The sequence below is a fragment of the Cricetulus griseus genome, chromosome 6 (assembly GCF_003668045.3).
Source record: "Cricetulus griseus strain 17A/GY chromosome 6, alternate assembly CriGri-PICRH-1.0, whole genome shotgun sequence".
Taxonomy (NCBI): domain Eukaryota; kingdom Metazoa; phylum Chordata; class Mammalia; order Rodentia; family Cricetidae; genus Cricetulus; species Cricetulus griseus.
In genome coordinates this window covers 6,805,478-6,821,888 of record NC_048599.1, presented here as the reverse complement: position 1 = coordinate 6,821,888, position 16,411 = coordinate 6,805,478, and positions in this window count along the sequence as shown.

Here is a 16,411-nt window from a genome sequence, read left to right as displayed (position 1 = left end):
CAAACACCCTCTCCCGAACAGACCCCTCCCCCAGAAGAAGGTATAAGCTATTTCTGGGAAATTCAGACTTCATGGGGTATTCTGTGTTTCCCGGACCCTGCTCACTCACTGAGTGGGCAGCATCCCAGGCTTTATCCCAGCAGGCCGATGTTAGCGCAGGACACCAATTCTCAGTTAACAGGAGTGACCTTCAGATCTGTCAACCTTAAGTTCTGGAACCCAGCATATCCAGGGATGGGGATGTGGACCAGAGGTGACCTTTGCCCCTAAGCAGCCAGCTGGCCGTTGAGAGCTCTCTTCTTTCATTCGCCACATCCTTAGTGATTCCTGGGTGCCCTGATCCCCAGATGCAGGAGGCTAACAGCAGCCAGCAAAGATGAAGAGTGTGGCAGATGCCCTAATGTTCAGGAATGGATCCTGCTGGTTTTCCCACAGCCGCTTGCCAGGGTCTGTCTGCAAGAGGCTCAGGAATCTTAGCCCAGGACAACTCCGTTGGCAGAATGCTAGTCTCTACACTGGGCTCTGGGTTCCATCTCGACACCTCACAAACCTGGCTTCACGGTGCCCACTATATTCCCAGCACTTGGAGCAGGAAAATCAGAAGTTCAGAGTTGTGGACTATGGAGAAAGTTCCAGACCAGCCTAAGCAACATGATACCATGTCAAGGGGGAAAAACAACAACAACAACAACAACAACAAAAACTAAAGAAACAAAACCCTACCATACAAGGTAACCCTTGAGGGAGCATTTGCTGAAGCAATTATTAAGCAATTTTTGCTGCACACCGAGGGTTCACCCTCAATAAGAGATCACCATTTCCTTATACACTGCTGGCCCGGGGCTACAGGAGACAAAATCTTGCTGCAGCTCAGATTCCTGAGACAGGTGGGCCTGAGCAGTGGTCACGAGGAGGCTGTCCCAATCTCAGGGCAGATCATGGGTCCCCTCCCAGGCACTGATTTTGGAGTTCTGGGTAAACCCCAGCAATGAACAGTTCTAGGGTTCTCCTAGGAGAGGTGGTGCTGTCAATGGGAGCTGTTCTTCAGAAACCAAAGTTGGAGAGTTCCCCAAACAGCAGCCTTAGGGGTAAAAGATTCCACCCAACTGGAGACCAGAAGGTGCCTCCTCCAGGCTCAACCAGGGTGGTGGCTGCTCTTCCTAGGCCGATATGGCTCCTGTTATCCCTTCTTGGGTCTCGCATTGACAATAACTCCTGGGAGGGAAACTGGGCTCTGGGCTCTGGCAGGTGTAAATTTTCTTCTGCCATTGGCTAACTACACAGTGGATTCTCTTCAGCCACAGGCTACACACACACACACACACACACACACACACACACACACACACACACACACAGTGAATTCTCCTCCGGCCTCAGTCACTGTCGGCCAGCGGGGGGGTCCAGATATGAACTCTCAACGGAATCAGGCCTGTAAGGGCCGAAAAGAACACAACAGCCCAGCCGTGGGCTGTATTTGCTGGCCTTGTAGAATTCTATACCTATGGCTAGCTTGTGTGTTCTTACAGGGCAAATAAGAAGCTAAAGTCTGCACAGAGGGAAAAGCTCCAGGTTCCAGGTTCTGAATGAATGAGGAGGAGCTGTGTTACATTCTGGACATGAAAGGGAACCACTAGCGGGTATTCTTGCTCACCTCACCTCTTCCTTCCTTCCTTCCTTCCTTCCTTCCTTCCTTCCTTCCTTTCTTTCTTTCTTTCTTTCTTTCTTTCTTTCTTCCTTTGTGATCCTCATGCCTACCCTACAGCTGGTTACCTCCCTAGTCCATTCTCTTCCAATTTTATATGGGAAATACTTAGAGTTAGAATTCCTATGTGTTTGTTTTCATTTTTTCAAGACAGGGTTTCTCTGTGTTGCAGCTCTGGCTGTCCTGGCACTCACTCTGGAGACCAGGCTGGCCTCAAACTCACAGAGATCCGCCTGCCTCTGCCTCCTGAGTGCCGGCATTAACGGTGTGCATAACGGTGTGCGCCACCACTGCCTCTCGGGCAGCAATTGGATTTTTTTGGTAGTCAGTTGTGGTAATCTTTCTTTCACATCTTCACACGAGTCTTGTCTGTGGTTGAGCCTTTATTTATTTGATTAAAAATTTACCACATTTATTTTCTAGCTGGGGACGTGCAGTGCGACTGTGGCGATCAGTGGACAACCTCTGAGGAGTCCAGTCTGCTTGCATCATCTGGGGCCCAGGGACTGAACTCAGGTTCCCCGGGTTGGCCAGCAGGATAGCTGGGCATTGGTGAGGCTTTGTATCTACATTTGGTGCTCTCTGTCTGTCCTGTTTTATCCTCCTGTCTGGAAGGCGTTACTTTCTCCTTCCCCAGTGTGTCTCCTAATGTCACTATTGAGTAAAGTGGAATGACACATTTAATCATGTGCCTGTCCCCATGCACATAGCAGAAGCACACTGACACCCTGACTACCCTGGCACTGACACGGCACTTAACTTTAAAAAAAATATATATGGCATTATAGCCAGGAGTGGGGGCACACACCTTTGATCCTCCACTTAAAGGAGAGGTAGGTGGAGGTCTGCTCCTTCTAGTCCAGCCTGGACCACATGGAGAGTCCAGGCCAGCCAGGGCTACACAGTAAGACGGACTGTCAAAAATAAAGAAGGGAGGGAGGGAGGCAGGAAGGAAGGGGAGACAAGGAAGGAAGGAAGGAAGGAAGGCATTATTGCTCAGATGGTAGCCCACACTGGTAATTGCAATACTCATGAGGCTACAACAGGGGATTTGCTACAAGATTTAGGCCAGCCTACGATACAGATGATATTTTTTTTATAAAAACAACATAGGCTGAAGAGATGGATCAGTGGTTAAAAAGACCCAGGTTTGGTCTTAAAACCATCTGTAACTTCAACTTTAGGGAATCTGATACTTCACCCCTCTTGTGATTCCTGAACACACATGGTGTATACACAGCGAGCACGCACACACAAAACTGCATGAAAAAATTTTGTTTGTTTTCTAGTTATTTGTGACAGAGTCTTACTATGTATGTGTAGCCTTGGCTGTCCTGGAATTTGTTTTATATACCAGGCTGGCCTTGAACTCACAGAGATACTCTTGCTTCTGCCTCCCGAGTGCTGGAATTAAAGGTCTGTGACACTATATGTGGCAAAAATATTTTTTGGGGGGGTTGGTTTTTTTTTTTTTTTTGAGACAGGGTTTCTCTGTGTAGCTTTAGAGCCTATCCTGGCACTTGCTCTGTAGACCAGGCTGGCCTTGAACTCACAGAGATCCGCCTGCCTCTACCTTCTGAGTGCTGGGATTAAAGGCTTGCACCACCAATGCCTGGCCCATGGCTAAAAATAAATCCTAACAAAAGAAGATAAAGAAAACAAGCAAAACAGTGTTTTGTTTTTAAACATGTTTTTCTTCCTTTTTTGTTTTTAAATTTTAGTCCTATTATTCTTATTATTATTCATATGAAAGAAAGAGAACAGAGAGTGAGGAAGTGAGAGAGAGCTTGTTAAGATTATCTCCTCCCATAGTGGGATCCAGGAATTGAATTTACATCCTCAGGTTTGTAAGGCAGCCGCTTTGACTCCCTGGAGTCTTTGCAACTCCTCTTCCTCCTTCTGTTCTGCTTTTTGTCCGGGAGATTGAACCCAGGGTTACCCATATGCCAAGTGAGCAGACTTCGTTGAGTTACATCTCCAGCCCCACAAAACACATGTTTAGGGCAAATGACTTACACAGTCTCACATCCCAGCTCCTCTTCCACCTTCCAATGGTTAGACTCTGCTTTAGAGTTTGCAGTCAGATTAGGGAACAAGTAAGAATTCAACTCCAACTCTGCCAAGCATCAGGGCCAGGCAAGGAGAATGTTCTGGTCCCCAAGACCCGGGCTCCAGTCCCTTTTCATTTATTGGAAATGGTGCACATTTGAAGTTAGCTACATGGACAGTAGTGAGAATTACTCTGCAGAGAAACAGAAATGGGTCCTGATGCTGGGTGCTGGGTGCTGGGGTAGAGACAGTGCTCCAGGCTGGAGTGAGGAAGCAGGGCTCCAACTTTGTCACATGACATCTGACAAGAAGTTGTTACGCGTGCGTGTGTGTGTGTGTGCGCGTGCGTGTGTGTGTGTGTGTGTGAGTGTGTGTGTGTGTGAGTGTGTGTGTGTGTCTGTGTCTGTCTGCGTGTGTGCGTGTGTGTGTGCGTGTGTGTGTGTGTGTGTGTGTGTGTGTGTGTGTGGTGTGTGTGTGGTGTGTCTGTGTGTCTGTGTCTGTGTGTCTGTGTCTGTCTGCGTGTGTGCGTGTGTGGTGTGTGCGTGTGTGTGTGTGTGTGTGTGTGCGCGCGTGTGTGCGCCCGTGTGTGTGTGTGTGTGTGTGTGTGTGCGCGTGTGCGTGTGTGTGTGTGTGTGTGTGTGTGTGTGTGTGTGTGCGCGCGCGCGCGCGAGCGCGCGCTGCTGTGCATGGAATTCTGAGCCTATACAAGTACCAGGCAGGAGCTTTGCCACTGAGCTATACCCCCAGCCTTGCAACATCACACATTTGATTTCTATGGCTCTTCCTCCACAGTCCAGAAAGTGCACAGCAGATACGCGTGTGACCAAAGCCTGAGGTCACTTGAGCGTACAGGAAATATTTGTGGGTAAACAAGGAAACTTGCACTAGTACCTAGTGCTAGAGAAAGGCATACTTGCTCACATAAGTGTGTGCAGGAGGGATTTTACCCACAAGCAGGCACGTCTCCCCATGGCAAATGCTGAGTCCCCTGGGGCTGTTGGGAAGTATATTGCAGGGCACAGGTTTCCAAACAGGACAGACTTGCACACCGTCATCATCATAGACGCAAAGGTCCTGTGCCTGTGAGTAACGAGTCACTCATCACTCAGCTGCTCTTGTCTAAACATGGATAAGGAGCCAACTTCCTGCCCAGGAGACCCTGGAGGTGGAGAAACCCCATCTGCCCACACAGGAGTCTTTCGGGCCTCAGTTTGTACACCCATATTTTACTAATTTTACTACCTGTTTTTGGACTGGGAATCTAGGCTCATGAGTTCCCAAACACACATTTAGAGAGCAAGAGGTATCTTTTCGTTTTTTTGTTTTTTTTTTTCCTGAGACAGGGTTTTCATTATAGCTTTGGAGCCTGTTCTGGAACTTGCTCAGTAGAAAAACCAGGCTGGCCTCAAACTCACAAAGATCCACCTGTCTCTGCCTCCCGAGTGCTAGGATTAAAGGCATGTGCCACCACTGCCCGGCTGCAAATGGTATCTTTAGGGTTTGCCAACTCCTGTTTAGAGCCATGTTCTACATTCTTCTAGAATATTCTCTGGGTAACTAGAATAACAAACGTTGAAAGTCTTGGTGTTCTACCCCAGATATAAACAAAATTAAGGCCTGTGTTTCTGATTGCTATGAGGATGTAGCATGGCAGGAGAGTGTTTACTTGCCTGTTACAAGCAAGTCTCCAGTCTGAGTCACTGGTACACACACCAGAAAAAGCAACTAGAAACTCTGACAGGTTTAGATCCCATCAAATGTGTTAGCTAGGTATGGAAAGTGGAGATAGGAAGACAATTAAGGCCATCCTGAGCTATGTGAGATCATGTTTCAAAAAACAAGATAAACAAGCAAGCAAGCAAACAGAGCTAGAGAAATGTTTTGCTGGTTAAGAGCACTTGCTCCTCTTAGGTTCCCAGCACTCATATTAGGAGGCTAATTGCTACCAATAATTCCAGCTACAGGGGATCTTGGGCCCTTTTCTGGGATCCCTGGGTACTGGCACAAGTGTAGAATACACACACACACACACACACACACACACACACACACACACACACACACACACACACACGGGGCTGCTGGAGAAATGGGTCAGGAATCAAGAGCACTTGCTGCTCTTGCAGAGGACCCAGGCTCAGTCCCCATGACGGTTTACAAGCATCTGTAACTCCAGTTCCACAAGATTCAACCACTCTTTCGATCTCCATGGGCACCAAGCAGACAAGTGGTACAAGTACATACACACAGGCAAAATATTCATACATATAAAATCAAAAAATGTAAAACATAACTTATTACAAAAAAAAAAAAACAAGCTAGGCATTGGTGTTGCACGCCTTTAATCCCAGCACTTGGGAGGCAGAGGCAGCTGGATCTCTGCGAGTTCGAGGCTAGCCTGGTCTACTACAGAGTGAGTTCCAGGACAACCTCCAAAGCTACACAGAGAAACCCTGTCTCAGGTGAAAAAAAAAAAAACAACAACAAAACAAAACAAAAAACAACACACACACACACACACACACACACACACACACACACAAAACCCACCAAAAACCAAACCAAATAAATAAATAAATAAAATAGAGAGGGCTAGAGAGATAGTTAAGGGTTAAGAACCATTGCTGACCTCTCCCTCTCATGAGGACTGAGGCTTGAATCTTAGCACCCATGTGAGGCAGCTCACACACACCTGTAACTTTAGCTCCAAGGGCGCACACATTTTTTTCTGACCTCTGAGAGCACACACACACACACACACACACACACAATACACACATACCCCCCATGCACATACACTCACACACGTACATACAAATGAATAAATAATATTTAAAGTAAAAAATCAGTGAATAAATAAAAGAAAATGTTTCTCTAAAAAAGACAAAAAACTGCCAGGAAGTGATGGTGCACACCTTTAACTCCAGCACTCAGGAGAGACAGGAGGATCTCTGTGAGTTTGAGGCCAGCCTGGTCTACAGAGTGAGTTCCAGGACAGCCAGGGCTACACACAGAAACCCTGTCTTGAAAAACCAAACCAAAACAAACAAAACAAAAAAACAAAAAACAAAATGCACAAAAACCAAACAAAAAACCCACAAGATAAACTATAAATACTGAAGTTGAGAAAGGGACTAGGGACGTCAGCCTTGTTAGGTGTGTTTACCTGGCACACTCGTGCTTGACCTGGGGGTGCACACACTCTTGTTAGGTGTGTTTACCTGGCACACTCGTGCTTGACCTGGGGGTGCACACACTCTTGTTAGGTGTGTTTACCTGGCACACTCGTGCTTGACCTGGGGGTGCACACCTGCAGCTCTAGCACTCACGATTTCCCTGCCTCAGCCTCCTGAGTTTGGTGAATACCGTGGTCACCACACCAGGTCAGTCCTCTTGTTACTGGAAGGCCAGAGGAAAAAGAGGCCTGTCTCCTCCTGGAATGCCTCACAGTCTGACTTCCTGCCGAAAGAAAGCTTGAGAGAGGCAGGATTTTGTGTTCCTCTGCTCAACATTTATGCAGATTTGAACAGTATTTTCTAACTCAAAGACATGTAAGTGTTACTAGGTTATGAAAAAGAATAACACAGGGCGTTAAACCCCAAGGTTGACTGCAGGTTTTAAAGAGGAAAGAATGCAAAGCGCGTCCCCACCCATTAACCTACCCGCCCCTTCCAGGTAGCCTCCCGTAAACTGCAGGCCCTTAGATGTGATTGCTCCCTTGCAAGTAAATATTTTTTGTTTTTTGTTTTTTTTTATACTAATGCTGTGAGGGTAGCCCGGCTGCTGGTGTACTCCTGGTGTTGTCTCCACTCTGTTGTCAGCCTATTTCTTGGAAACAATTGTGCACAGCTGGGACTGTAGCTTGATTGGTGGAGTACTAGCATGTAAGAGGCCCTGGGTTCCATCTCCAGCACTGAATAAAAACAGGCGTGGCGGTGCACACTTGTAATCCCAGCACCGAGGGAGCGGAGGCGAGAGGGTCAAAACTCCAAGGTTGGAGTTGGCTATGTAGTGAACCTGAGGCCAGAGACCTGGGCTAAAGACCCTGTCTCAAAACAAAACTTGAAAAAACGGAGGGAGGGAAGGATGGAGGGACAGAGGGAGAAAGGAGGTGGGAATTTGGATTCCAGCAGCTACACCAGGCTGCTGACAGACGTCTGTAACTGAGCTCCTGATAGCCCTTCTGGTCTTTGTGAGAACCTGAGCATGCCCATGTGGAAACGCACACACTAAAATAAATCTTAAAAAGAAAGAAAACCAGTTCACATGCCGGTCCCACTGTCCTTCCTACTGCTGTATAAAACTTCCCATGTGTCTAACGTCAAGCGAGTTACAAGCAGAAACTCCACTCTCGGAGCTCTGGTGTCTGCCCTTTGTGCTACATCTCACTTCTCGTATGTCAGGCCTTCAGCAGAGACACACAAATGTCTGCAGAACTCAACATATAACTTCATATGTGTTTGTCACTCTAAGTACCTAGCCCTGACTGAGTATCACTCCCAACAGAGGCTCAGATAGCCATATTTATGTACTTATTTCATCCACCATCATCTATGTATATTGTATCTATGTATCATGCATCTATCTACATATATCGTCAAAAAGCTATCCATGTGTCTATCTGTCTGCCTGTCTGTCTGTCTTTAAGACAGAATCTCATGTAGCCTAAGATGGCCTTGAACTCACTAAGTAGAGGAGAATGGCCCTCAGCTTTGGATTCTTCTTTTACGTTTTGAGTGCTGATACCATAGACACCACCACACTTGGTGACCTCTCCTCTCTTCTTTTTTTCTCTTCCTCCTTCCTGTTTTCCTTCTTCCTAGTGCTGGGGAGAGCATGCCTGCGTCAATCTTACATTGTTAAATCTGGCCACGAGAAGAACTGAAAAGCCTAAAAACTAAGCAAATGTCTCCCAGGGTTGTGTTGCTAGCGAGAGCCACATGACCCCAAGCCACCCATGACCCTGTTAGAAAGGTGACATTCCAGACCCAGGCCCAGCTCCAGGTCCTCTGAATTCAAACACCCCATCTTTAGAGGTTTGAGGAAAGCAACGGCTGCCATGAAAGTGTGAGAATGGCTGTCCCAACTGCTGCCACAGAGGCCAGGACTCTGTCACCTCTGAAGGAGTCCCTTTCCTCTGACATTTGTCCTGGCTGCACAGGAGTGTCACCTGGACAGTTGAGGACAGCTGGCGCCCTGCCTTTCCCTGGCTCTCATTCTAGTTAATGAGACAAATGACAGCTGTGAGGGCCGACTGGCAACCAGGTGAAGACTCCCAAAGCCCATTTAACCACCTCAGCTCTCAGCAGCCTCCCCTGGCTCTCCCTTTGCTATCTCCAGGGGTCCATCACACATCTCAAGACTTCTGCCCTTTGCTTCACTCCCCGCCAGGATGTGAGACCCATGACCTCCTCACACACCACACTTAGGGCATGCCGGGTCATGTAGATATATGTCGGGTAGAAGCCACTGTTGTTGACCGATCCATCAAAACATCTAGCAGCAATCAGAGTTCGAATCGACTCCTTTTTTATTGTTTCAATCTGTAAAAAAGTTTTCTGTTAGGAAAGATCCTGCTACAAACTATTCTGAAACTGGAGGAAATCTGCTCTCTACCCCAGGTGCCCCTTAACCTCACCTGGGGCCCAACAGCCTGGAGTTGCCACGCCCCCACCAGAAGCAGCCCTAGGCTGAGTCACTAAGGGGCTCCATGCCCTTGTGGCCATCCTCCAGGTCACCTCTTTGGAACTGTATCATTTTTTAACCTGAGGGCTCTAGGTCAAGGAGCTGTTTGGCTGTTTGGGGGTTTTGTGGTTTTTTTTGTTTCAAACTGTTCTTTCTGGACCAGTCAAACTTCCCTACCATTAGTACAAAGATCTCAGACCTCTCAGACTATATGGGCTCACGCACTGATTCCACTCAGAGTTAGAGAAACAGCTGCAGGAAGGAGGGGGCGGACCAAGCAGACTCTAGAACTCTTGTGAAGGTGAGCCACTAACCAAGGAGATGACGCCAACAGAGAAGGCAGTGACTCCTTCCGGTACCCACGAACAACTCAAGATCCTGTCTGGTGTACACGCTCCACCACAGAGCTCAATCCAGATCACAAATAAAGGAATCCAGAAAAATGGAAATGGAATGGGTGGGACTTTAAATAAACGCTCCCTGACGCCATCGGCTACTGTCCATCTGTTTGAAAACACTAACCCGGGGCTTCTTCCCCAGGCTCTAGCACACTCTGCAACTCCATGTACGTTCAAGACCCAAAGCTAATAAAAAGCAAATTCCGTGAAAGTGCTTTGAAACAAGCCAGACAGAAAGATGGCCCATTGGAAATGGGTAATTAATGAGCTCACTGAAGAAGAAACCCGGTGTCTAGGAGGACAGGAAAAGAGGGGCTCTGTAGTATCCCCCCTGTTAGAACCTGCAGGTCCACACATGATGAACTAGGGCTGTAGTTAGACAGATTAAGGGGATAAATGATGTTTGATGGTAAAGTCACACACACACACACACACACACACACTAATAAAACCTGAAAAAGTGTGCACAGAACCACTGGTGGTGGTACACTCCTTTATCTCCAGGACTCTGGAAGGCAGAGTCAGACAGACAGATCTCTCAGTTCGAGGCCCAGCCTGGTCTCCAGAGTAAGTTGTAGGACAGTTAGGGCTATACAGAGAAACCCTGTCTCAGAACAAAAACCAAAACCAAACACAAGAGTTGGAACTGTGTCCAAAGACAAGACCCAGAGGACACAAACATGTCAGCTGTGTTGTGATTCCTCTGGGGACGCTGAGACCTCCTCTTGGCGACACATGTGCAGTGAACTTGGAGGCAATGGGGTGTCCCACTAAGAAGAGAGTCCCTCAGCTCTACGTCTCACCTCCCCTGGGTATGTTACCCTACAGAATATGCCTGCCTGGTTCTGCATGTTCTGTGCATTTTGGGTGGTGAGATCTTTAACCTCAGCACAGCATTTCCCAAGTCCTCAAGGCCTTGGGTCCTGAACAGCCTGCAGGTGGCTTCTGCTTAGGCCACAGGTGCTGTGTGAAGATGTCTCCAGCAGGCAGGGTTCTAGTCAATCCTAGAGCATGCGCGTTAGCACCTGGTGAGAGATATCTCCAGCTACCTGCCTGGCCCGGAGGGTCAAGGCTGCAAAGCTGTTTGCCTGGGGGACCCTCTTGTGTGTGGGGAGTGATCTTGATCAGCTAAGAGAGACACCAACCCCTTCCCTCTCCTGCCTTCCTTGGCCTGAATTCAGAGGGGTACCTGGTATAGGACATTGTGGCCTCTGGTCCTCCTCCCTGACCCCTGTGCTCCCCAGCCAGACCTAGCACACATCTGTGTTCCGAATGTCTCTTGTACAAAGAACCGGCTTAGTGGCCACCCTGCAATTTAAGAAAGTTGCTTGTCCTTGACTTTGAGCTCCAACACTATGTAAAACTGGCATGGTGGCTCAGGTATATCATCCTAGCATTTGAGAGGTAGAGGCAGGTGGGTCAGAATTTCAGGATCATCCTTGGCTACACAACAAGTCTGAGGCCAGCCTGGGCAACTTGAGACTATGTCTTTAAAAAAAGGGGGGGGGGGCTGGAGAGATGGCTCGGAGATTAAGAGTACTGACTATTCTTCCAGAGGACCTGGGTTCAAACATTCCCAGCACCCACATGGCAGCTCACAACTGTCTGTAACTCTAGTTCTAGGGCATCTGATACCTTCGACCCAATGCACATAAAATAAAGGTTAAATAAATTTAAAAAAAAGCTGCCTGTTTACCAGCCATCATATTGGGACTGCCTAGATAAATGGCACCTGTTTGGGATGTCCATGAAGTAGTTTTTACCCCAAGACCTTGGACTCTGCCCCCTTCCTCTGCTTTATCTGGGGTTCTAGCCTGGTCCTCAAGACCCTGGGCACTTTAGGACTGCCTTCCTCTGTGAGGATGCCTTCCTCAGTCTCATGAAGCAGAGCTGTTTGATTCCCTCTCGTTTTGATCCCCTCAAGCATAATCTCTGTCGCTGTGGGGCTCCTTGTGCCACCTCTGCCAAGGTTTGTCTCCTGCTGTCCAGAGTGGGCCCCAGAAGTTAAGGATTTGGGTCTCTTTAGTTCCCAGCACAGAGCCTGAAAGTTGTTCGAATGTGTACATAACAGAGATGGGGACGTTGATGGGCCTGAGTGGCTGGATGGACAGATGACACATGTGACCTGATGCCCAGTCCACAGGGGACCGGGCAGCCAGCCCATGTCAGATGCCCGAGCTTCTAATCTACACAGATGCCGGACCACTATTCTGTTGTTAAGGACAGGCCCATCCTCACAAGACAAGGGCACGACACATCTTTTCTTTGTCTCCACATACCAAACAGCTGACAGTATTTTCTATTCTTTATTCTATTTTAACTTTTATTTTTAGACAGGATCTCATGTAGTCTAGGCTGGTCTCAAACTCTTTATGTAGCTGAGGGTGACCCTCAACTTTTGATCCTCCTGCCAACACCTCCCCGATCCTGGGGTTTCAGGTGTGCACCTGTGTACCTGAGGTTCTGCCGAGCTGGGGATCTGGCCTAGGGCTTCAGGCATGCTAGGTAAACAGTCTACCAACGGAGCCACAGCTCCAGCTCCATTTGTGATTTGGGGGGTGGAAACTGAGGCATGGACAGGTCTAGTGAAAGACGCATGCAGAAGGAACCTTGACTCTGTAACCACAGAGCCCACCCCAGGTCTTTGTGGAGCCAGGTAGCCTGGATATAACCTACCGCAGACTAGGGCACCCTTCATTTCTTGCTGGGTCTGATGTCAGCTAGGCCCACAGTTTCCACGTCTGCAATGGAAATATTCCCAGGACCCCTGTCATGGGGCTGATGGGAAAATCCATTTGAGTTGATGTCTGTAACTGGCAGGTCTATGCCCTGCATGGCCGGGCACCAGCTTCGGTACCTTCCACGAATATGTTCTGTGCCAAGTGGAACAAGCCATCTACCCCTGCTTATCTTAGATGGGGTAGCATCCTAGAAGTTTTCTTCTTTCTATGGGAGGCAGGAGAGCAATGGCTATCACCAAGACCTAGGTCCATGCTGTGAGACTGTGCTCTGAGGGCTGGGATGGCCCTGTGTGCACTGACTCCTCTGTACACAGGCCTGCGAAGCCACCTCCTAAGGGTATTAGGAGGACTCGAAGTCCTGGCCCCATGAGGGTTTGGGTTTTTTTGTTTTGTTTTGTTTTCATTATCGCCATCACTCCCGAACCTCGTCCTTTGCAGTCTGCTGGGTTTTATCACTCAGGCTGCAAGTTCAGCTGAGCCATCAGCTCCAGTTTTCAGAAAAGAGAGAACTGGTCCTCTCTGGATGGTGCAGCTTTTCATTCACAAAGTTACTGGGCACCTCAGCTGGGCAGTGCTGGCATACACCCTTGATCCCGGCACTAGGGAGGCAGAGGCAGGCAGATCTCAGTGAGTTCGAGGCCAGCCTGGTCTACAGAGTGAGTTCCATGACAGCCATGGCTACACAGAGAACCCCTGTCTGGAAAAAAAAGTTACTGAGCACCTCAAAAAGTTTTTATTCATATGAGCATCAGATACTAACTGCATCAGAAGCTGGGGACCAGGCTGGGAGCACAGCTCAGTGGGCCTGGGAGCACAGCTCAGTGGGCCTGGGAACACAGCTCAGGGGCAGAGCATTTGCCTAGCACAGGTGAGGCCCTGAGCACAAAACAGCATTTAGTTTATTATGCTAGCCCAGTAATACCAGCCCTTGGGGGTAAAGGCAGAAGGATCAGGAATTCAAGACCAATCTCTTAGCTGCATAGCAAGTTCAAGACCAGGCTGGGTTATACACACTAAACCCTGGTCCATACACCTAAACTCTTTTTCAAGAATAAACGAGAAACAAAGAAACAAACAAAATGACCCTTCCCTGTTTTCTGATCTAGAGGTCATCGAGACATTTAGTAGTGTGCCCCCTACAGTCCCAGCTACTCAGCACACTGAGGCAGGAGGATTGCTTGAGTCCAGGAGTTATAGTCTCACAACAACTCTACCTCAAACAAACAAACATTTCAGGGAAGTTTCACTTATTGATTGAGTTAGTTTGAGACAGGGTTTTACTATGTAGTCCTGGTTGGCCTGGAATTCTCTAATGGAGACCAGGCTGGTCTCAAACTCAGAGACACACCTGCCTCTGCCTCCCGAGCGCTGGGATTAAAGGCTTGGCTCACCATGCTCAGCTTATTTATTCATTTTGAAACCACTACATCTTTATTATTTTGTGGCTGTGTTGTGTGGAGTTGTGTAGAGGTGAGAGGGTTCCTTTAAGGGCCAGTTCCCTACTTCCACCAGGTAGGCCCCAGGGATCAAACTCAGGTCAACGACTTGGTGACAGGTGACATCTGACATCCTCTGAAAAAAAATTAATGAAAGTAATTTCCATGAAACCTGTTCAGGGATATCAGAGACAACTGGGCCAGGTGTGCTGGCACTTGGGAAACTGAGGCAGAAGGTCTGTTACAAGTTCAAGGCCATTCTGGGCTACAGAGTAGAAGCCACCACCTCTGCCTTCAATGTGCTGTCATGCCACACCTCAGACAGGCTCTGGAAAATCCCACTGTTCTGAGTCAAAGAGGAGACCAGAAACACTTGTGAGCCTAGGCACCAGGCCAGCCAAGGCTGCACAGCGCTTCCAGTGTGGTGATGGCAGCTGCCTGAGGGAGTTACCAACTTTGCATGGCTCTCGTGACCCTGTAGCTCCTTCTAGACCTTCTCTTTCATTGCCCCCACAGGGCTGAATGTTTCCCTGGAGGCTTAGTGTTGCAGCTGGCTCAGGTGTGTAGGAGTTGGAAGTGTGTAGCTCTGGCTAGGGCCAGTGGTGTGTGGCCTTGGGCAAGCTATGTGGCTCCTCAGAGACTCACTAACCCTCTCACAGGTGAGGAGAGAACAGAAACTTGCCTCGTGGGGGCATCGAAGGATATTTTACAGCAAACCAATACTTATGCCTCTTCTTCTCATTGCGAAGTTTTCTCTTTTGAGACAGGGTTTCTCGGTGGCTTTGGAGGCTGTCCTAGAACTAGCTCTTGTAGACCAGGCTGGTCTTGAACTCACAGAGATCGCCTGCCTCCGCCTCCTGAGTGCTGGGATCAAAGGTGTGCGCCACCACCGCCTGGCAGCTGTGAAGTTTTCTACTGCAGGTAACAGACTATGAGTGGGGTGCATTCTCTGCAAGAGTTTAATGTTTTAGAGAAAATGTAGGTTTTCATCCATAAAACAAATACTCACCGGTGACCTTCCACCTGCCTGATACTAGGTGACTTACTGAGGCGACATCCAGGGCTCACCTCATGAAATTCTTCATAGAAATGAGGCCTGGGGCTGAAGATGGAGCATGGCTGGTGGCTTGCTTGCCTAGTAGGCACAAAGTCCTGGGTTCAAACCCCAAACCGCATGAAGTGGGCATGGTGGGGCAGGGCACGCCTGTAGTGCTCACCCGAGAGATAGAGGAGGGAAGATCTAGAGTTTAAGTGCATCCTTGGCCATACCATACACACACGTCTACTTTGAGACCTGCATACATGAGACTGTCAAGAAGAAACAGGGATCTAGTGGTCTAATAATTTTGAGCATTTTTCCATATATTACTATTAACTCTGTATGTCTTCTTTTTTTTAAGATTTAAAAAATTGTTTTAGTCTGGGTGTATCTGTGTGAATGTTTGCTGTGCGCATTTATGCCCGAGGAGATCAGAAGAGGATGTCAGAACCCCTGGAGCTGGAGTTATAGGCCATGCGAGCTACCTACACTGTGAGTGCTGGGAACTGAACTCACCTTCTGGAAGAGTGGAAGTGCTATTAAAATGCTGCTCCATCTCCCCCACTCCACATACCTTCTTCTTAAAAGAAAATTAAGTAGAGGAAGAGGACTAGAGAGTCGGATAGGTGCTTATGAACACCTGTGGCTCTTGCAGAGGAGCCAGGTTCGATCCCCAACGCCCACATGGTGACTCACAACTGTCTGTTATTCCAGTCCTAGATCTGAGGCCCTCTTTCGGCATCCCTGGGTACCAGGCACATAATTATGAAGGCAAACCACTCATAAAACTATAAAATAGTAAGAAAAATTTAAAGGTGGAAAGTTTTTAATTAGGGGGTTAAGAGCATGGCTGTTTTGGCAGAGGACTTAGGTTTAGCTCATCATCGTCTGTAACTCCAGTTCTAGAGGACCTGATGCCCAATTCCCATCTCTTTGGTTGCCAGGCATGCACATAGCATACATGCATTTATGTAAGCAACAGTCATACACATGAAATAAAAATGAACTTTAAAAAATGTATTATTGGGGCTGGAGAGATGGCTTAGAGGTTAAGAGAGTACTGATTGCTCTCCCAGAGGTCCTGAGTTCAATCCCCAGCAACTACATGGTGGCTCACAACCATCCATTATGAGATCTGATGCCCTCTTCTGGTGTGCAGGCATACATGGGGGCAGAATGTTGTATACATAATAAATAAATAAATAAATAAATAAATCTTTTTAAAAAATGTATTATTGGCCTGACATGGTGCCACACGTCTTTAACCCCAGCACTAAGGAGGAAACTGGGCAGCATGCCTTTAATCCCAGCACTCGGAGGCAGAGGCAGGCAGATCTCTGTGAGTTCAAGACCAGCCT